The 21,086-nt window shown below is 48.2% G+C and overlaps 1 protein-coding gene and 1 long non-coding RNA gene across 5 annotated transcripts in view; one reads left to right on the top strand and one right to left on the bottom strand.

The window, feature by feature from the left end:
* Positions 1 to 3,619, bottom strand: part of Kcnj15 (potassium inwardly rectifying channel subfamily J member 15) — a 42,857-nt gene extending 39,238 nt beyond the window's left edge. The window contains exons 1-2 of one of the 4 annotated variants that reach the window (XM_047565026.1): positions 3,592 to 3,619; positions 3,048 to 3,179 (exon numbers count right to left, since the gene is read on the bottom strand). The gene's annotated coding sequence lies outside the window, so the exon portion shown is untranslated. The other 3 variants (XM_047565024.1, XM_047565028.1, XM_047565023.1) reach the window with 3 other exon arrangements.
* LOC124993282 (uncharacterized) lies at positions 1,370 to 20,222 on the top strand. Its single transcript, XR_007110283.1, has 5 exons — positions 1,370 to 1,878; positions 7,933 to 8,158; positions 14,913 to 15,047; positions 19,585 to 19,788; positions 19,946 to 20,222. It is a non-coding gene; the product is annotated as an uncharacterized LOC124993282 (long non-coding RNA).
* The last annotated feature ends 864 nt before the right edge of the window (positions 20,223 to 21,086 follow it).

Genomic DNA, 21,086 nt, shown 5'->3' with positions numbered 1-21,086 from the left:
GTTCTGGAATGAGACCTGTGTGAGCTTCTAGAGTGGAATTGGATTGCAGTGGTCATTGACTTTGAAAGCACAGGGCTCATCAAAGGACACGCCCGACCTGCACGCTCAGAGCTCTGAATTCTCTAGAGAGAAAGAGTACTGATGTTTCCCAGGGAGCCCGGGAGCGAGGCGGATTTTGCTGTGTGGGTCCCGGTTGGATATGAGTGAATGACTCCAGAGACTATTCAGCAAAGTCACCTGTCACTTGTCACTTATCTTCTACCAGGAACGTCTACATTCTCATTTTTCCCCCTCACGTAAGAAAGTAGCCCTCAGTAAATAAAACGTCTTTCTCAGAACCTTTATTTAAAAACGATTAATTCTTATTCTTGTTTATCTTTTCCTCTCTCTGCCACCAGTCCTGGCTTTCCAGGTGGGGAGCAGCGTCTCTTTGCTCCCCACTTCAGGGAAGCGTTGGCACTTCGAGGACTGCTTGCCTCTGCAGTACGCTGGTCACACAGACCCTTTCCCCATCTGCAGAACAGGAACCAGGAAGGTCCCTGAGAGGCAACCAGAGCCAGTGTGCTGGGTCACACCCGCTCCCTTCCAGGGCACTGTGTCCTTGAGAGGCACAGAGCAAGACTCACCCTGGTGGCTCCTAGCAAGCAGAGGTGAAGGGCCCTTGGGAGCATAGACAGTAGCCGTGTCTGGTTTGCCTCCTGCATTTGCCCATTAATAATCAACCAGCTTTCTTATGCACATAAAAGCTAACATTAGTTCTTGCAATAGCTTCCTGACTATTTTTGGAGTGGAGCTATTTTTACTTGAAAGAAGAATTAAAACAACACGTTTGAAGATCCTGGATTTACTCTGGTGTGAACAGCTCAAACTGCTACAGGGGAAAGACAGGAGGTCTTCACTTCTACATTAAATACAAGGAAACGGCGGCAGAGGGTGTGCCCTGCCACCGGGCTTGCCCTGGGCAGGCCATTTGGCCGTGCCATGTCCCGGCTCACTCTCTGGACTGTTCTGCTGGTTCTGCGACGCTGATGCATCCACCACCCAAGTGCATTCTGGACTTAACCTGGACTCCAAAGCAACGAGTGCAAGGAAGCCAGTGGACTGTGTCACGCCTTGAACAGATGGGGACCTGGCAAGAAGGGATGGCAAGGACTGGATGTTTACTGATTAAGTCAGGGAAGTCTGCCTCTCTCGTTGGTGCTAAAATCACCCAGGGGTGGACTTTCTTGTATCCAGCGTGTTGCTATCATTCAGGTGCATAATCACACACACACACACACACACACACACACACACACACACCCACACCAAAGAAGAACAGGCAGCCGTTCAGGATTTCCTCCAGGCAGCGCAGAGCGGGCCAGGCGTGCTCAGCCCTGGGGGCAGGAGCCAAGAGACCTGCTTTTGTTGGCTTGGGGCTGCTGGCCCGTGAAGCCTGGGGGCCCATTCTCTCTTCCCCCCAAAACATGGGCCGTCTGCACTGGTTATAAGTGCGAGGAGAGGAAGGTGGGGAAATAGCACTTTCTGTAAAAATGACCACAGCTCTGGGTGGGAGGAAGGAGGGGGAAGCAGAAGGAAGGAGGGCTTTTCAGAAATGCGTTTCCTTAAGCAGCCAGAATAAAAAATGCGACCGAAACCATTCTCTAAAACTCCTCAACCACTTGGGCATCTGCTTAACCCGGAGAAGAAAGCCTGCTCCAGACCTGGCCAGCAATCGGGGTAGGACCCGTCCCAGGTCAGCCCTCTGCCAAGAGCGCCTGCTTACCCCGGCTTGCTCCCTGCATGGCCATTCATCATGTGACAGCCAGGGATGAGGAAAACCGCTGGAAAGTACCCCCAGGACAGTGTGGAAAGAGCAAGCTCGGCGGAGGAGCTGAGGTGAGTGCACAGTGGCTCAGCCGGAAGTCTCCCGAATATCTGGTTCTCACAGGACAACATGGAAAAGTGCACTCTAGTCTCATGTGACGTTTTCTTTTGACTTTAGGACAATTTTAAATTGCAGAGACTTTATCACCTGAGGCAGTTACTGATTGTGACCTAGCTGTTTAAACATTCATGAGAGACAAGACGGGAAGAGTCTGGAATAACAGCCTGTGTGTGAGCGTGAGTGGGAACTTGGAGAGTCACTCCTAAGTCTTTCCAGGTCCTTCTGACAGGTCAAGTGGGGGAGATTAAGATAGGTTCAGATAAAAAGGAGCGAACCTGAACGTTTCAGCAGAAATTTTTGATCTTTTGTTCTCTGAAGTTAAAGGACTGCATTTCTTATGAGATTTCTAACCTGTCACTGAAATAAATTGTGAGGTCAAGGAACATCTAAGGAACAACAAATTCTTATTTCCTTCAGGCAACAAAATGCGGAAGTGGAGAGAGGGGACAGAGTAGGCTTTACAGGAGCCATGGGGAAATTTCACCCAGAGTCACACTTATTAGCTCAGAAGAGTCTAACCCCACTTGAAATCATACACAGATTATAAAAAAGCATTATCAATGGGTCGTGAACGAAGCTCACAGTGTTTCCAAAGTCAGCATTGTTTACATTCCTTATACCTTCCCCAGAAAACTTACGTAACTTTTTTTCTCATGAGGATAGGTAACAGATTTTAAAATACTCCCGTGAGGTTTCGCCTTACGGCAACCTAAACTGATTTCTTCACCGACAAAGGAAAATGACTGCTAGAGAATTAGTCAAAGAGCTATATGATCGCTGAAAATCGGTGCTCTGACAGCCTCGCAGAGAGAAGTCAAAGTCATTCCTCTCCCGCGATCTAGACCCTTACACCCGCAGCAGGCAAGGCAACATCTGGATACTGTTTCACAGGCAGGAATAAAGTGCTCTTTTTTTCTTTGCCCCATCATTAAGGGAAAAACCCGTTTTCCACATGCAAACAACACTTGTTAACTTCCCCCAGATAAGCTTGGACGTCTTGAATGATTTAAGTAAGTTCCAAAAGAATCTCAACTTTCTCATTGCCTTTAGAAGTAAAGTTTTTCAAAAATACCTCTAAAGTGCTGCACGCCCCAGGGTGGGCACAGCGTGTGCCTCTTACCTGCAAAGGCGGACGGCGCAGGCTCCTGGACAGACCGGGACCCTGAAAGCCCCGGGAAGGCTCAGGGCACGCAGGTTGCCCTGGGAAGTCGGGTGCTCAGGATTTCTCAAAACCCAGAACTCTCGCTGCTCACTGTCAGTCAAAAACAAGTTGGTACAAGTTTGAGGAGGAATTACCTGAAGGAACTGAAGAGAGAAAGAAAGAGATTGGGAGAGATTGGGCGGTGGAGGAGGGAGGGACAGAGAAGGAGGGAGGAAGGAAAAAAAAGAGAGAGAGAGAGAAGGAATCTGAGAAAGGAGTCCATGATGTCAGCGGAGTCTCAAGGTCTTAAGGAAATCTACAGACCAGCGCAGGGTTCTGATGGCTCCTGTGCCCAGCTCTCCAGACACCTGTGCAAAACAGGGCTGATACCCTTTTTAAAGAATGCCAGTTAATCTCTGAAGAAACCGTGGCCAGTCTTATCAAAGCCATTTTTAAGGTCCCTTTACCTAAGTAAACTACAGATAAATAACCAGGTTAGGTTTCCTCGCAAGCTCTCCCTTACCTCACGTCCTGTTCTCCCTTTCTTTGCCCTCTCCCCTCCCCAAGTGAATGGTCACAGAATTCCCCACCTCCGGGGACAAGCAGGACACACCTGCAGGAACGGAACCTGGACTAGGGTGCCTAAGTGGAATGTCACCAAGGCCAACACCATTTTTCTGATTGTTCTGTTGCCTTTTCATTCCCTAATGAAGAAACATGAAATAGTTGCGTAGATGTGTAGGTAAAACTGTGCTCTTCTCAATCCTGGAACCTGGACTGGGGATTCTGGCAGGACTTGCATAGAGTCCAGCATTTTTGTGAGAAGTGGTGACATCCTCGGCGCAGATGTCTAAGGAGGGGTCTCCTGGGGTCTGTAAACAAGGCGTGAGTGTCTTTCTAGGGCCCAACTATGGGTCCTTCCCACACCAGGGGCCTTGTGGCAACTGCCATTTGGGGGGGCAGTCCGTGCCTCGCGGTCTGTCCTGGTCTTCCTCCAGCAGATGTACAGATATCCCCGTAAATCCTCAGAGGTGGCTGGTGCAAAGGTCATGTCAGGAGGAGCAAAGCTCTCTGTCACAAGGGAGGTGGTGACACACTCGCATGTTCCCCCACAGACAACCCTGCCCTCAGTGTCCTCCTTCTGCCCGTCATTCAAGGCCCAACTTAACCACCCATCAGTTCTTACCTGCCTGGGGTCCTCATCTGAGGTGGCCCCGACCCAGCCCTGTGTCCCAGCATGACTTTCTATTTTGTATGACACTTACAAGCATCTCAAACGCTGTCTGTGTTCCATTTTGGAGCTCAATCAACCTGCCCTTGTTACCAACACAATCCTCGTCACCCTTCAAGCTTCCAGGGATACCTGGCATGTCACGGTGTCACAGACTCTCAAAAAAAAGCATTTGTACATATATGTATATATATATTACACACTTATACACACACACACACACACACACATTTGCCAAGTGGTATGATAAAAGGTTGTGAGTAAAGAATTTGATTTATTATAATCGAAATTTAATTCTTACCTTCTTTGATTTAATGACTATATCCAGCCTCAGTTTCAATTAGCAAATTAACATTTGAATATTCTTTCTCACCATATAAAACTCTTTCAAAGGCATTATTACTCAAAGACCAAAATATAAGCATGACTTGTCATCTTTTGAGGGCAAGGAAATGAGACAGAGAGGCTAAGTGATTTGACCAAAGCCACAGAGCTACAGAACTGTGACTTCAGGCTCAAAACAGCTTTTTTGACTTTCAGTCCGTGCGCTTTACATTATTCTACATTTTTCTCAGATTAGTCTAGTGTGGGCATACATATGCATGTGGATTCCTTTGAGCATCAAGTAATACGTTACAGGAATTAGGATCATAGCTTAGCACTCTGGCGAGTTTGAGTTCTTGGAGGACCGTGTGTAGTAGAAGAGCTGATATTCATTCATGACACAGACGATGAAAGAAGAATATGACTCCTAAATAGCATAAGTACCATAAAAATAAATGTTAGGACAATATTCTTCATTTTGGAGGGTTTTGCCTGTTTTCATTTGGTGACATACCAACCATTAGATCTCGGGGTGACCCCTCTGACCGAATTCACCAAAGAAGGTGAAGCGTTAGAAATGGCATGACTGGAGGGCTTGACAGGTGAGTAAGAACATTCTAGAATGACCTCTCTGAGACGTCTGCCACAGGGGACTGACTTTGCTTTGCATGTCTTAATAACCGAATCATCTGTCTGTCATTTTCTGGAAACTTTTGAGGCTGAAGTAAATAAGAAAAACTTCCAGTCCTGACAACAATATCTTGTCACCCAATCTCCCTCCCATCCAGGGAGTGAAGTCTGCTTCTTAACCTGGTCTGAGGGATTAGAGTCTGGGATTTACTGTATAAGATCACAAGAAATAGCCGATCATTTTGCAATCGAAGCTTAATTCTGTTACTGATCTTTTATCCTAAAATAAAAGCAAACAATTAATCACCAAATCATCTTTGTTTTCCTCCTTCCCTCCCCCACTCATTTCCCTCTCTCTTCCTTCCTCCCTCCTTTTCTTTTCTTTTCCCTTTCTTCCTCCCAGTTAATTGAAAGCAAGACTTGTCTGTTTCAACTTTGCATAGAGTATACATCTGTTCATCTAAAACCTGCACTTTTAGGTGAATCTCTGAAAAGACATCTGAGTACTGGGTAGAAAAGTTCATGAGTACCAGCATCTTCAAGAGCCCATTTCCAAGAATAATTTCCAAAAAGAAAAAAAAAAAAAAACCTGCCGTCATGCTTCCAATTCTCATCTCAGCTTGAGTCAAGATGTAAAAAACCTTGAAGTGTGATGAGAGGAAAAAAATACAGCTTTACCTTTGAATAGATTTTGCTTAAGTTGGGTTAGATAGAAAGCTATTTCTGGAGAGCTATGCCAGTTCTTAGGACTCCTTCAGAACCTCCCAGGACTACAGAGGCTCAGAGATCCAACAGGTACAGTCACCTCTGGTTTGCTCCGTCATCCCTACCCAGAGGTGTGCAAAATGGCATCTTGAGATACAGGCCAGCTGTGCAGAGCCAACTGTGATCTTTTCTACCTTTGCAAGACTATGGGCCAGAGGTGAGGCCTGCTGGCTCTTGCCCTTTCTGGCAAGAAGCTTGCCCTAGGTAGCCGTGAAATTGCACTCTTGTCCTCGGTAGGTCTCTAGAAGCAAAAGTTGAGACAAGATACCTGTGCAATTTGTTAAAGAAGTCTTCCTGGAGTAACCCGAAGGGGCATGCAGAAGGCAAGTCAGGGGAGCCGGAAGCCAGGGCACAATGGGAGCCAAGGCCAAGTCCATCTCTGCCTGATCCCGGGGGAAGTTCTGAGGTGAAATCAGCATCCTAGGTAAGGTAACCAGATGGCTCAAAAGTTATTTTAAAAAATGCAGAAGTTACTTAATAGAAATGTTAGCTCAGGCGATTCCTCTATAGGGTGGCCAGCAATCCTGACTTTGACATGGAAAGTCCCAGGAAGTCCCTCAGCCCAGGTAGATTGAAACATCTGGTCATCCTATCCCTCTGTGCCTCCTCAGAGCCTCTGTAATCAACTGTTCAATGCTAAAAAATTATTTTGAAAACAGAAATGTCCATATAGACTGATTATCTTAGTTTGGTCAGACTAAGTAGACGTTTACTAGGGCATCTGTAAAACCCAACTTCATCCACTGGGAAAATGTGTGCTGAAAAGGTGAGACCCATGAAATGCCAGCCTTTCCACAGAGCCGTTAGTGTCCTGTCACCAGGGGGTTAGGGTGAGGGAGAGGGTTGAGGTTAGGGTTAGGGTTGAGGTTAGGGTTAAGGTTAGGGTTAAGGTGAGTGTGAGGGTACGGGTGAGGGTTAGGGTTAGGGTTGAGGTTAGGGTTAGGGTGAGGGTGAGGGTTAGGGTTAGGGTTAGGGTTAGGTTTAGGGTTGAGGTTAGGGTTAGGGTTAAGGTTAGGGTTAGGAAAGGGAAACCTCCATTAGGGGAAGGGTTTCTTGACAAATGTCGCAGAAATGAATGTAAGCATGTCTTAGTTAGGGGCAAAGAGATTTATTTCTGAAAGAAAGGAGTAGCTTTCCTCCTTACCACCGTTTGGCGAGTGAGAGACTGTTTTGGGGTCTGGGCTCTTTGTGTAAAGGAAACAGGGTGATGTGCGGGCTCGGGCAGACTTGTCTGGAGGACATCAGTCTGGCGAGTGAAGGCAGCTCGGGAGTCTGGTCTCCTCCTAGGCTGGTGTGGTCTCCAATGTCCGATCGGTAGATGACACTGGAGAGTACCCCGGAGCAGAGCTTTCTTAAAATATCACAACTCTCTTTGCTTAATGAAGTCATTGCATAGGCTAATTAGCAGTGCACAAGGCGGTTTTCACAAGAGGGTGAGCTTATGGTAACTCGAATATTTACAGATCTTGCAGAAGTTTGGGAGTGTCAGGCCTGGGGAGAACCTGGCTTTGGGCATGAGGGTTCGAGGACCTTGAGCCCAGGAATTTAGATTACAGTTCCGTTTCCTTGTCCTTCCTTTTGTCTCCACTCTGCCCATCTCCTTTCTTCTGTGCCCACTTCCTTCACGCCTCCATGGAGTTCGTTGGTGGTTCTCGGTCTTTCCTGGCAGCATGGCTTTGGCCCCGTGAGCTGCAAAGCGCCCGCTGGCATGGTGTCGGCGGCGATCGGGTTTCCTCTGGTCTGATTCAAATTGGACTTTATTGCTTTAGCTGATGCTGGTGCAAGCCTACACCTGGTGAAGTGCACACAATTCGTTCCTGGTTCACGTCACACATGCTTTACTAAGGCAACTGTTTAGTGTCAATTCCCATCAAAGAGAGGCCTACAGTAATGACTGCTTTTCACCCTTGACAGCAAGAGCTGGTGATGAGAAAACGCCCCGCAGGTGGGGGTGGCCGGCCCAGCCCTCTGTAAGCCGAGCGCCACCTCCCTTTGAAACCCTGAAACATTTCCTCTGGCGCTGCGTAGACCGGCTGGTGTGGCCCACCCCTCCTGTCTGTCTCAGCCCCTGGGTAAACTGCCAGGCCGGACCGCAAGGTACCCGTGCGCGTGAGGCTCCTGCACCAGACGGCCAAGCACAGTAGGTATTATTTAAAATAGAACATTATAGGTATTTGTTATGATTACCTCGAATGATTTCGAAGCTCAGTTGGGGAGATGAAAATAGTGAAGGAGGGCAGGCCGTATAGCCCACCTGGTAGCGTGCCTGTCTCTCATGCTGGAGGCCCGGGTTCGAGTCCCCAGCACTGTGGGATTGTGGAAATAACAAGCAAACGAAAATAGTGGACGATTCGACTCTTCCCTCACCTTTGTATTGTAGCGATGGATCCTTGGCTGGCGATAAACCACGTGTGGTGCTGGGAATCTCTCCTTTTAGATTAGTGATACTCGTGGACGGGACGTGTTTGATTCTACCTGTGGGATAAAGTACTGTCCTTCATCACTGAGGTTCGTCAGCATGCCGAGGATCCCTCCCCGCAGGGCTCACCTGTTCTGACAGTTTTTGCCATGACATTTCAATTGCTGAACAGACAGGGTCCCCCTCCTGCTGTTCCTTGTTTGGATTCTGGCAGAGCCCCCTGCACACGTTGTCATTAGTGGTATCACTAGGCAGCAACCCCCTTGTTCCTAACACCCCGGACGCTTCCCTATGAATCCAGGCAGTTTCTACCTCTGATGACCACACAGGGAAAGTCACTAGAACCCTGACCCTGCGTCAACACCCTTATTTCGATTTGGCACAAATGCAGGAGAGCCTCGGAGAAGTCTCGGGGTACACCTTAGGTATTTATCATGAACCTGGGAGGCGAGTAAACGACTCAGTTTTCACTCAGGGAGCATTCCCACTGCAAAGTCAGACCTTTTTGCCAAATAGTCTAGTTATTGTGGAAAAGGTGCGCCATGCAGATTGGCTGAGGCACGCCAACTGAAGGCTCAGCTGAGCTGTTGTAGATCCGACAGTGCTGCACATCGGAGAAGCACGCGTGTGGAAAGGGGGTGTGGTGGACTCCTAATGTCTCAGTGGCACCCCTTGTCCCTGTCTTCCTTAGCAAGGCTGGGTGCGAATCAATGGTGCATTCCCTAGAGGGTCCATAACAGCGTATCAGATGAGCAGATGGACTGGAAGGGGAAGCAGACCTGGTCCTTTCGTCCCCCGCCACACCTGGGCCATCCAGAGCCCTCGGGAGCCCATGAAGACTCTGTGAGGAGCAGTCACCCAGCCCTGCCAGGGGCGGCTTTGGGGCATGCCCACACGGACTGGATGTGGAACTCCTGGATTCCTTACTGCCTCATTAAGAAACGTTCCTGGGGCCATTCCACCCTCACGTGCTTACACGCTGGAGAATGCTTTCTGTCTCTGTCATCCATTCCGTCCCCCTGGCTTTGGTTTGCCATTGGGTTACGACTTGCTCTTCTTCCAACTAGTTTCTTGGGGACTCTAGAGTCATCCCAGAACACTTGCCTCAGCTCACTTCCCTTCCGAAATCTCTGTGCACTTAGTAGGCACCAGTGATTCCTGAGTGTAGTGCTGTGGTTTGTTAATTAGTAAATAATCGGCGTCACCCCGTAAAACATGCATACCAACCAGAGCGCTTGGATTAAGAACGCAGACTCCTTGCAATCTCCTGGGAAAACATCGTTCTGTTTTTCCAATTGCTCAGCGGTATGTCTTATCTTACGAGTCCACTCTTATGTTACAGTGTAGAGATCGAAGGAGAAACTGAACCTACAACGTAATACTCGCCTCAGGTCGTTGACCCTTTCTACTGTTTCCTTCTAGCGAGGCATGGAGTTTGGTGGGCCAGGGTGGGAGGAACACAGATTTAGACTTGACTTCCCAAGGTGGTTTCTGCACTGGTGAATCAAGGGAAATGAATTCGGCTCCCAGGCTTCCTGTGCAGCTGGATGGGCCAGGGGAGCTGCCGGGTGCCCGGGGAGTGGGGTTCCATGGCGAGGGTGGCCACGCTCAAGTCCTTCTTCCCACCTGTGTGCTCGGCCAGCAAGGCAGGCTGCTCACAGTGTCTGACCCAAACTCACATCCAGAAATGCCCTTCTACAAATATCTGGGTGCTCATTTCTTCCTCAGTGTTTAATCATGGGACAGAGAAGGTATGCACTCCAGCTCTGTCAACATCCGCGGCGATTTCACCTGTCCGTCCCATAGCAGAGACCCCGGGCTGCCTTGGGACACCTTCAGGGACTCGCATTCCGCGGGAGAGCTACTGATGCTCCCAGGGAGAGCTATGCAGGCTCTGGGGTTTTCTGAGTCTTTCTTTATTCCCCTTTTTCTTTTTTTTTTTTTTATGTCAAATTACTTGAGGAGTCAAATAGTTTAGATTACTTGAATAAATAGGATTTCATCAGCTTGTTACTGGGAAACTGAGCTTTCCCGAGCCGGTTTTCCTGAGGTGCCTCTCATGGTGTTGATAAGCTATGTAACAACTTTCTTTAATTGGACACGTGTATTCCCAGCAATCAAGAGCGAGAGTCTATCTCCTATCTTGATTCTAGAAGCTTCAATAACACTTGGTGCTCTTGGGCTCCCTTCTGCGCCTCCCTGTTGACGGAGCGCTCACCTGTCACAACCAGCCAATGCCAGGTGCAGCCCAGTGCTGAGGGCGGGAGGGTGGAGGAGAGGCGGGAGGAGCCCGTGGGTGCTGCTCCTGTCCCTCTGAGCAGGAGGCGAGGGAGACCCTCCACCCGTGGGCTGGGACTGCACGCTGCGGGGTCAACAGGGCCTGAGTCTGGAAGCACTGGCGGGGGACCTCGCTGGGTCCGAGAGATGGAATCTGAGTCAAGAGGCACCCTGCGTCAGCCAAGCACCTTCTGGTGTTTGCTAGGTGTTGGGTTTCCTGCTCAGACTGAGAGAGTGGCGTGGCCCGAAGTCTCCTCTCCTGAGTCACGCACACTGTGCCACGCTGGAACCCGGCACGACAGGAAATGAGGCTGTCATCCGTAACCCCAATCTCCCTTCCTAAGGCTGCTTCGCAGGCGGCCACGAGGAACACAGGGCACACAGAATGACAGCCTCCCTGTAGTCCATCTGTCTGTCCCTCCACCCATCCTTCCATCCACCTCTGCACGCATGCATCCAGCCTTCCTTTCCTAGGGTTGTTGTATGACTTTGCCTTTCTTTCAAAATTCTAGCCAAGGGTGACTTCCAATGTTAAGTTTCCTGTCATGAGGGCTAAGTTCAAGTTGGGTTCTCAAACATGCACTTATTCTGTGGTGAAGAGCGCATCTCCGAAGTTAGATCCATAGATGGGACTGGTGTTACCAGTCTCACGATTAAACAGATAATACATGTCCCTTACACACGCACGCATGCCTACGTCCACTAGCCACATAAAACACAATTCACCTCCCAAGCGGTCTGTTGAAGTTGGCAGTTTTAAAATGTATTTTTATCTTTAGATCAAGCATTGGAGGCATTCACATTTGTCTCTATGCTTAACAACACTGATCTTAAGCAGAATTATAGAAAATGTTCCAGCCAGGTCTCTGTAGTTGGTCTCCTGGGCTTTAAGAAAATGGTAGAGAAGAACCTGCATGAACTTCCAAGAACCAAAGGGAAACCCCAGCAGATGGGATGCTCTGGAAATTTTTGGCTCACTTTCTGTAAAAGTTCATCCTTACCATGGGTCAATAGTAGACAATTTTCTGGATCTCATTGCATTTGATAATGTACCCAAAAACTCTAGTGAGCTTATAACTTCAAAAAATCCCAGACTTTATTAGTGAGCTTGATTCTTATTCTTTTTTTCTTTTTACTGGCATGTACAAAAATACATATGAAAATATATGCCAGTAGGATGTATTTTGACACATACATACATGGTATGATTTTTTCTAATTAGGATCTCATTCTTGTGGTGTACATGATGTGGAGTTACACTGATCATGTATTCATACATGAGCATAGGAAAGTTTTTTCTGATTCATTCCACTGTCTTTCCTATTCCCACCCCCCTTCCCTTCATTCCCCTTTGTCTAATCCAATGAACTTCTATTCTTCCCTCCCCCACTTTTTGTAAGTTAGCAACCACATATCAGAGAGAACATTCAGCCTTTGGTTTTGGGGGATTGATTTATTTCACTTAATGTGATATTCCCCAGCTCCATCCACTTCCCAGCAAATGCCATAATTTCATTCTTCTTTATGGCTGAGTAATATTCCATTGTGTGTATATGCCACATTTTCTTTATCCATTCATCTGTTGAAGGGCACCTAGCTTGGCTATTGTGAATTGAGCTGCTATAAACACTGATGTGGCTGTATCACTGGTATGCTGATCTTAATTCCTTTGGGTATATACTGAGGAGTGGGATAACTGGATCAAATAGTGGTTCCATTCCAAGTTTTCTGAAGAATCTCTATACTCTCTCCAGAGGTTGCACCAATTTGCAGTCCCACCAGCAATGTGCGAGTGGACCCTTTCCCCACGTCCTCGCCAACACTCATTATTGCTTGTATTCTTGATAACTGCCATTCTGACTGGGGTGAGATGAAATCTTAGTGTAGTTTTAATTTGTATTTCACTAATTACTAGAGATGTTGAACATTTTTCCATACATTTGTTGGCTGATCGTATCTCTTCTTCTGTGAAGTACCCGTTCAGTTCCTTTTTGATTCTCATTCTTGAGTCATTATCCCATACAACAAGGAAAAGAGACTCCTGTCCAAAAACACAACCCATTACAGTCCTGATAATTACAGCTGCCATTTGTTGAAGGCTCACTGCGGGTCACAAATCTGACTTAAGTGCTTATGTCCACCGACTGGTTTAATTATTCAGTTATTCATGTATTCTAATATATCATTTGAATAAAGCAGAGTCTGTGACCTACGTGTTATTCTTCTCACTTCATCGATGGGAAAACTATGTCCTAAATAAATCACTTGCCCAAGGTCAAATCTCGATGGAAGACAGAGATTGAAAGCTTGGTCTCCCTTGCACGTGGATGCCCCGAGCCACTGTATGTCACGGTCACCGGTGCACTCAGGCTAGCAGTCATCTCAGGATTACCCCCTGCTAGCATGGCTCACACTAGGGCGCACAGTGGGTTCCTGGGTGGAGAGACGGGCGCGGGCAGCTGGTAGTGGCCCTCCCTTCTTTCCAGGAGTATTTTGAACATCATGGTGTGGTCAGCAGAGTGCAGCTTCCCAGCCCTGGCTGCATATTGAAGTCACAGGGGAGACTCTGACTTAGCTGTCCAAGTGGGGCCCAGACACGGATCCTGTTTTTAAGATCCTGGGATGATGGGGTTGAAGACAGGGTTGGGAGCCAGGGAGGCAGACACCCAGAGTCGACATTGGAAACAGGTCAGAGTCCAGGTCCCCAGGGGCTGGCCTCCTCCTGAGCTTTCCTCTGGCCTTGTTTCGGTTGCTGTGATGACGGGGCCTATAGAAACCCGTGGGGTCCCGGCTGGACCTTTTCCTGCAGATCCGGATGAGTCAGCGACTCCGTAAAGAGCATCTGAGACCAACAATGCCCCTGTGGCCGTCCACCTCAGGATGTGTCTAATTCCCTCAGCTGGCCCTTTGGTCTGCACATAACCCACAATCTAGTTACTCAGATTACCTCTTATTAAGAGGAAAAGAAGATTGTTCTTGGTCCAGAGCACCTACTGGTAGCCATTAGTTCTACAAAGTAAATACCTCAAAAGTCCCAACAGAGCTAACCACCCCGTCTCATGAGCCACTAACGTTCCTGCCCCCAGGGCCTGGGCTGAGACAGAGTTTTCCAGAGGTCAGAGGAACACGGCTCCCTTCCTCTGCTTACCTGGGTCACTCTGAACTGTGGGGCATGCAGGGATTAGCTGGACCAGGCACAGTGATCTTTCTTATTGTGGGGACTCAGTTCTGTGCCATAGGGCAGTGAAGACTAAAGGGACCCTCGGAGTGTCCCTGTTGGCAGGGAAGGCAAGGCTGGTTCTTCTGGAGATGATCCGCTGCTTGGCTGGCAGCTCCTTTGATAACAGGTGACAAAAGGCAGTTGGTGTGTATCTCCGGCCTTGGGTCCTGCTGGGCTGGGAGGCTAGAACATGCCGTCTCTCCGGCCCCCCTGCAGAGAAGTCCTGCCTCCTACACAAGGTGACTTGCTGTGGGGCCTGGGGTGGATGGGGAGGGGCAGCCTGGTTTCCATTACATATTGATCCCTCCTCAAAACACACCTAATCTGGGACAATTCCTTCTTTCCCTCTTCCAGAATCTGGTGGGTGAGAAACCAGTTTAACCACAAACAGCTTAGTGAGCCAGCGCTGGGAGCTTGGTCTCAGGTTTACTTTGAGTAAACAAGATGGTCACCAAGATCTGATACTATTTTTAAACAAAAAGAAAAAAGAAAAAAAAAAAAAAAAGGTGCCTGTGTACATGTCTTCAGTTGCAGGGCTTCGTCTAATCTGAAAATGGAACGATGAGTGAATCCCGAGACCGACAGTCACTCAGCACAGCTTTATCCAAGTCGCAGTGACCAAGGACAGACACAAAACGGAACCTCAGTTTGTTTTTAGGAAACGGTTATTTATGGGGATAACAGTCCAGTACAGGGCCACAGATGACGGTCCCCGGGGTCAAATGCAGCTGGCCTCCCGTTCTTGTGACATTCCGTTGCACGCAACCACCTCTATCTGTTTACAAATTGTTTAAGGCTACTTTCCTACTAAAATGGCAGAGCTGTGTGGTCGTGACCAATAAGTATGGTCGCAAAGCTGAAAATATATACTATCTAGCTTTTTAAAAGGTGGATCCAGCAGATCAAAGATTATAAGCTTTTGAAACCTTTTTTTGATTGTAAACATTTGAAATCTTTTCCTTTTCTTTCTTTTTTTAGCACTGGGGATTGAACCTGGGGCCTCATGCGTGCCAGGCAAGTGATTTACCACCGAGCTACACCGCCAGCCTTAAAATGTACCTTTGGAAACAACCTCCCTGATCTCCGTGAGTAGGAGGTCTAAAGGAAGCAGAAGTGAGTACACAGCCAGGCAGAGAGGCAGCCGACCGAACTCCTACTGTTGGTTTCTTCCTGTACACTGTATAACCTGGTTTAGCTGTTTCTTTACTAAATAGCTGTCCAACTTTAATTGAGCATCTACTATGGGGTCAGGCACTCTTCCATATGTTCTGCAGCAGGCAAAGTAAACTCATTACCCTGTTGAATATACTTTATCTTTACCTTGATCTTCTGAGTGAGTGTGTAAGTACACAGTATCTGAGAGGGAGCTGCTGGGGTGATGGGAAGCAGGAGGGTGTGGCTAATGAGGCCACCAGGGACCTGTAGGGATTGGGCATCAGTCAAGCAGACAGAAAGAGCCTCAGTGGGACAGGCTTCAAGAAGGGACAGTGTTGGGAAGGAGTCAGCAGAGCCACAGGGCAAGGGCTCGAAGCAAGAGATCTTGTGGGGCTCAGCGGGCCAACTAAGGAGCCTGAAATGCGGCCACTTGGGGCATCTCGAGTGGTTCACTCGTGGAGTGAAGCCCTACCTTTAATCTCCTTGCCCCAGGTGTGTGTTTGGTTTGTTGGGGGCCAGGGACATGCTGAGGGGAAGTGGGTGACGTCTCCACAGAGAGCTCCCTGTGCAGTCCTGGCTCAGGGCCAACCTAGGTCACTGTCAACGTGGCCGAGGCCACCAGCAAGGGAGGGCAAGCACAGTGTGCACTCAGCATCAGCCACAATTCGCCTGGGGAAGCGTGGAAGGGTCACATTTCTGGTTTCCGAATGACACTTTCTTCTTCAGTAAATAACCAGGAGCCAGTGAGGAAAACACACCATTCAAACCTCGCCTGTCTGACACGTGGCCCTCGAGTGAGAGGGGACCGAGCACAGAGGCACCATGAGCTCTAGGCGCCCACTGGCCTCTTGCAGATAATCCTGCTTGGACAGAAGAAAGCAGAGTATCCCACATCATCATGTGGACAGAGGAAGGAAGACGGCAAGTCATTCCTGAAAAATTCAGACTGAAAAGTGGTGTCATCCATGGCAGGTGAACGTCCCCATCGCTTCAGTAGGACATTTTGCCAAGATTTATTTAGGAAGTTGCTTCAACGCGTCATTGTAACACCTTAGGTCGCAGAGGGCTGGGGCTGGAAGACCAAGCTCACTTACAGAAGATGAAGCTTCCACTGAGCTGTCCAGGACCTCCGCACTCACCAGAAGACTGGAGGCGTCCGGCAGGCCACATCCCAGGGACGTGGGCGCACTCTGCCCACTGGTGTTTGGACCTCCAATACCCCGACCTTTGCTGAGACTTCTGGAGCAAAAGCAACACCCACCACATGGGAAGGTGACCCGGATGCTTTGCACGTAGGGAAATTGCAAACCTGAAAATTCTCGGCAAGAAAAACATGTCTTACCACAGTGCAAACCAGACCCTTGGCATCCACTCCCCGTGACGCAGGGCTCCCCGGCTGGCAGGAAACCACAGTAAAGAACTGATTACGCTGCGAGCACACATTCCACCGGCCGGCCAAGGCTATTTTTATTTTACAATAAGGTACAATATGTTCCATGATGTTCTCCATCCTGGGCATTTTTTATGGTATCTATATACTCATTAATCCCAGTAAATCACAGAGATTCCGTAAATAATTTAAACACATGCACCAGATTTGAGTGTATTGGTTAATTTCAGCAGCAATAATAGTACACACGTGTAATTTTTATCACAAGCCAAACACACGCAGTTGCTTCCACCTGTTGACTTTGAAGGCTGTTTATGTGAGAAGCCATTTCAAGGAACTGAGTCTCAGGAAAACAGAGTTTTACAGACCAAATGCCAGAATACGATGATGTGCACTAGCAAAAAGAAAAGTATTTTTAAATCTCTCTCTCTTTTTTTTATCTTTTAAAGAGAAGTCAATTTTAAAAGTAATGTTTGGTCAAGTGTTACTTGGTCAAAAAATGACTAAATCCATCTCATAGAGTGTTCCAGGAACTTTACCCATAAGAAAATAAATGCTTCTGTTTTAACTTAGACTCCCATAAAAATTAAAATTGTTTTGGAAGAAGGAAAGACTTCCCTGTAACAGATGGATATTCAACAACTCAGATGTTCTGGAGGGCCGCTTCCATCCACCTCAAAAAGGGAAACAGACCTGGGGGGCGAGAGGACTCCAGAAGCCCAGACCCCGTGTGATACCCAAGTTCAAGAAAGACTTCCTGGCTAATGCTTAACTTGTTATCGCCAGCACTTTCTCTTCTCCAGAACTTCCTAGCTACTTTTTAACCATTTCCAATCAGAAAAATCACACAGACTGCATTCAACTCCAGTGGCAAGGTCCTCCGAGATCCCAACTTGATGAACCTTGCAAATTCCTCTTTGTTTTTATCCTTTGCAGACTTGGACAAGACTAGATGTCCAGAGGGGGTTGGTTAGCCATCTGCAACGCCATGGTCAAAGTCTACATTTCTTGATGGTCATCTCAAAAGAAGAAAAGAAAAGATAGGACATCAGTCATGAATGTAACAAAGCAGGCCGGTCCTGAGAGCGATAGAGCGGGTGGGGGCAGGTAGGAGGGCCTGCACTCCCAAGCAACAACGTTCACATTCTCTGGGACAAGGAGAATGAGGAGGCTGTGCACCCCAAACTAGAAGCCCTTTAAGTAAAAATCCTTCTCATTTATGCAAATTTACACCTCATAAGAAAACATAAATAAACCATGATTCTTGTTCTAATTTTTTAACATCAACTTTGCTGACAAGATCGGGAAACCAGCGCCAAACATCTGTATCAAATGATAAATTCACAGCAAAAATGTCCTTTTTCCCCTGCAGGGCAGTCACCGCACGCAGATGTGCAAGGAAAGGTCTCTGCTTCCACTTAGAGCTGAGGAGAGGGTCCAAGCTGACTTCCCCACGCAAGGAGTGGTAGCATGTGTATTTCCTTTGGAACCCAGATTTCCTTCTACAGATGCCGGGGCCTTGACCTTTCTCACCTCTTTGGCTTGCTCCTGGGCCTGCAGAAATCTCGCACCTCTCTGTGGTACCTTGTTCGTTTTTAACTGTTATTTTTATTTAGCTTTTATAGAGTACCAAAAATGTGGTTGAAGTTAGTACCTTTTCCTCCTTTTCCAGCTACAATGGAAAGTTTTGTTTAAGCTTTTCAGAATTAAAAAAAAAAAAAAAAAGGGTGGGGGGAATAAAGGGGAAAAAATACATCAGAATCCCAGAAGAGAGTTTTCAGACTCCTGTCTTCAGATTCTCTGCCTCGGAGTCCTCTGGGACGCTCATGGATGCTCCTCTGGGGAGGCAGGACGCCTTGGTGGAGGGCCCCCCTTGGCTATAGGATTTTATGTCCTTTCTGACTAAGTGGCTTTGTGACCTTGGGCTGCTCAGACAACAACCTTGTGGGAACTGAGCAATGACTGCAGACATCGAAACTGTAGAGTCAATGTCCAGTCAAAGAGGTATCTGGCTGAATCCCTAGAGGTAAGTGTGGACATGTCCTCAGGATCAACCGACTCCCCAAAATGCAACGAACACAAACATCCAGCTCCCAATGCTGCTCCTGCAGCTCCGTGTGGACGGGTCCTCCTCCCTGCTCTAAGAGCAAGCCCATGACCAGCTCCCACGGCCCAGCCAGAAGAGGGCTGGCTCTGCAGATTGACCTTCGTTCAGAAACAGCAGGTCTTTGCGGCCACCTGGGCCCACCTACTGGCATGCCTTTGACTGACAGATTTTCCCAAGTGACCTGCTTCCCCATTGCAGGATCATTTTTAATCAGAGAACTACATCTCTGTGCAAAAATCCTTCTTGGGAGAAAAAAAGGTGAAAGACAGGGAACCGAAAGGCGAGGTTTTCCTACGCTCTTGTGTTTCCGCGCCAAGCCCTGGACAATAGCGTATTGAAAACACTTTTATCAGATCATTCTGACTTTTTTCCCCCTTCCCCTCTTTTCCTTTCACTGGGGAAAATTTCTTCCCTTTATGAATAATCTTTCAGATGTTCCTCCTAGGGTTTAAAACATGATGGTGTCCAGCCTGGAAGTCAGAATTGGGTTGTTTCTTTTTATGATTGTGCACTCTTTCCATCTCCCCAGTTAATCAAAGGATGCACCCTCGCAATCGGGCTTCGGGGTACCTGGGCTGCATGCTTGTGTTTCCCGCGGGACAGGTGCTCCCATTCCCAAGGTGGCCCCAGGCCAGCTCTCTGCTCCCTCCTCATTGCTTTGGAAAGGTCCACGAGACCGTGGCTCACAAGACCTGGCCATCGACCGAAATTGAGCTGAGTGCGTAAACACCACTGGCCCCGATGGACGGCCAGGATTCCTGTTCATCCCCGAAGGAACCAGGACCCGACAGGGACAAGCTGTTGGGCGGGTGAGCCTGCGGCCTGCTCAGCGCCCCCATCCTCAACTCCTTCCCAGGGCAGAGAAGGCAAGGCACTTCTCAGCCGGCCACGAGGTCTAAGCAGAAGATGGTGGAGATGAGATGGCGTAGGAGAGTCTGACCCCTTGTTGACGTCCAGTTTTCAAGCCCGCCCCTCTACCTTCTGCTTTTACCCCACAGCCCGAAAGCTGATAAGAAGGCCGTGTGCTCTCTCTTTTGGAACCCAAGGCAAGTTCACACCCCTGCAGGCCTGGTCGGGTGCAGGAAGCCCCACTCTGCTTCATCTCCACCTGCAGTGAAGGCCAGGCCGTTACTCCACCCTGATCTTCAAGCTGTCTTCGAATGGTCTCTGAGCCTGCCCTGCCCTCTGCGAAACCCTCTCCAGTGAGTATTGACTTCCCTACTCCTGCTGGACCCATGTGGCTCCGTCAGCCACAACATGTGAACCCGGTTTGGCTGGGGGTTGGTCCTGCCTCTGCAATGCCATCTTAGACACGTCTCATCTGCCTGTTATCCTTTCCCTTCTTCCTGTTGGTGGTAGACGAGCAGACTCTTCACAAGGACCAACAAGCTGGTGCTGATGGTGACTGAGCAGAAAGTCAAGAGGAGCCTGGGACCTGATAACATTTGAGTTACCCTCCCAAGCCCATACTGCCTGATTCTGGGCTTCTCCAGTCATGAAAGAAGCTGATTTTGTTCAGCCACTTGTATTAAAGATAGTTCTTGTAATGTATAAAGCCGCTCCCCCGCCCACCAGGTACAGCCATTTTGCCCGCCTCCCAACCACTTGTCAATCTGCGCTCTGCCCGCCTCTTACGTTTCAGGAATTTCCAGCTTACGCTGCCGCCATTTTCCTGCTTCCCACATTACGTCCTAACATGCTATTGGTTCATCAGTCAGCTTGCAAGAATTCTCCTCCACTATTGGTTCCTTCCAGCCCACCAAGATTCCAATATCTGGGAGAAGCCATGCACCATCTTTCTCTTTTGCCCCTTCTTTTCGCCCTGAGCGGACGCACTAATCGTCCGCATAAATAAAGTCTCTTGCGTGAGATCTTGTGTCTGCGGAGCGTTTTTTTCTGGGAGCTATCGGTGAGCCACAACTGTCCCTAACGATTCTGAACACAGACTTTATAACTAACTAAATCAGTTCATGACTTTATAAGTGAAAAATGATTATTTTTTCTGGAATAGTGAATAGATGAAAAACATATTTGTACCATACCTAGGACTAAGCCAGTCTCTGTGGAAGAGAGGACTTTGTAGCTAAGGATAGTCACTGGAAATGTTCTGGACCAAACTCACTTTTGGGGAAGCAGCTGCATAAACTGATGGAGAATCTTTTTTCATAGCTTGGAAATGGTCTGACAATCAGTGTAGAAGTCAGCTTTCCTTCACTATAATGACATAACTGAGATAGTCAACTTATAAAGAGAAAAGCTATATTTGATCCATAGTTTTGAAACTTTGGATCCAAGATCTGGCAGACGCCTTGCTTTGGGCCTCTGGTGGGCGTGCTGGAAGGCTATGCAGTGAATGGTATGGAGACGGAGCTGTATCTGGTATGTTGAATGTCCCCCAAAGGTCCATTTGTTAAAGGCATGGTCCCCAAGGTGCTGCTATTGACAGGTGGTGAGACCTTCAGGAGGCGGAGCCGAGGCAGAGGTCCTTAGGTCACTGCAG

Source organism: Sciurus carolinensis, chromosome 9 (genome assembly GCF_902686445.1).
Source record: "Sciurus carolinensis chromosome 9, mSciCar1.2, whole genome shotgun sequence".
Lineage (NCBI taxonomy): Eukaryota > Metazoa > Chordata > Mammalia > Rodentia > Sciuridae > Sciurus > Sciurus carolinensis.
This window is presented reverse-complemented; position numbering and strand designations above follow the sequence as displayed.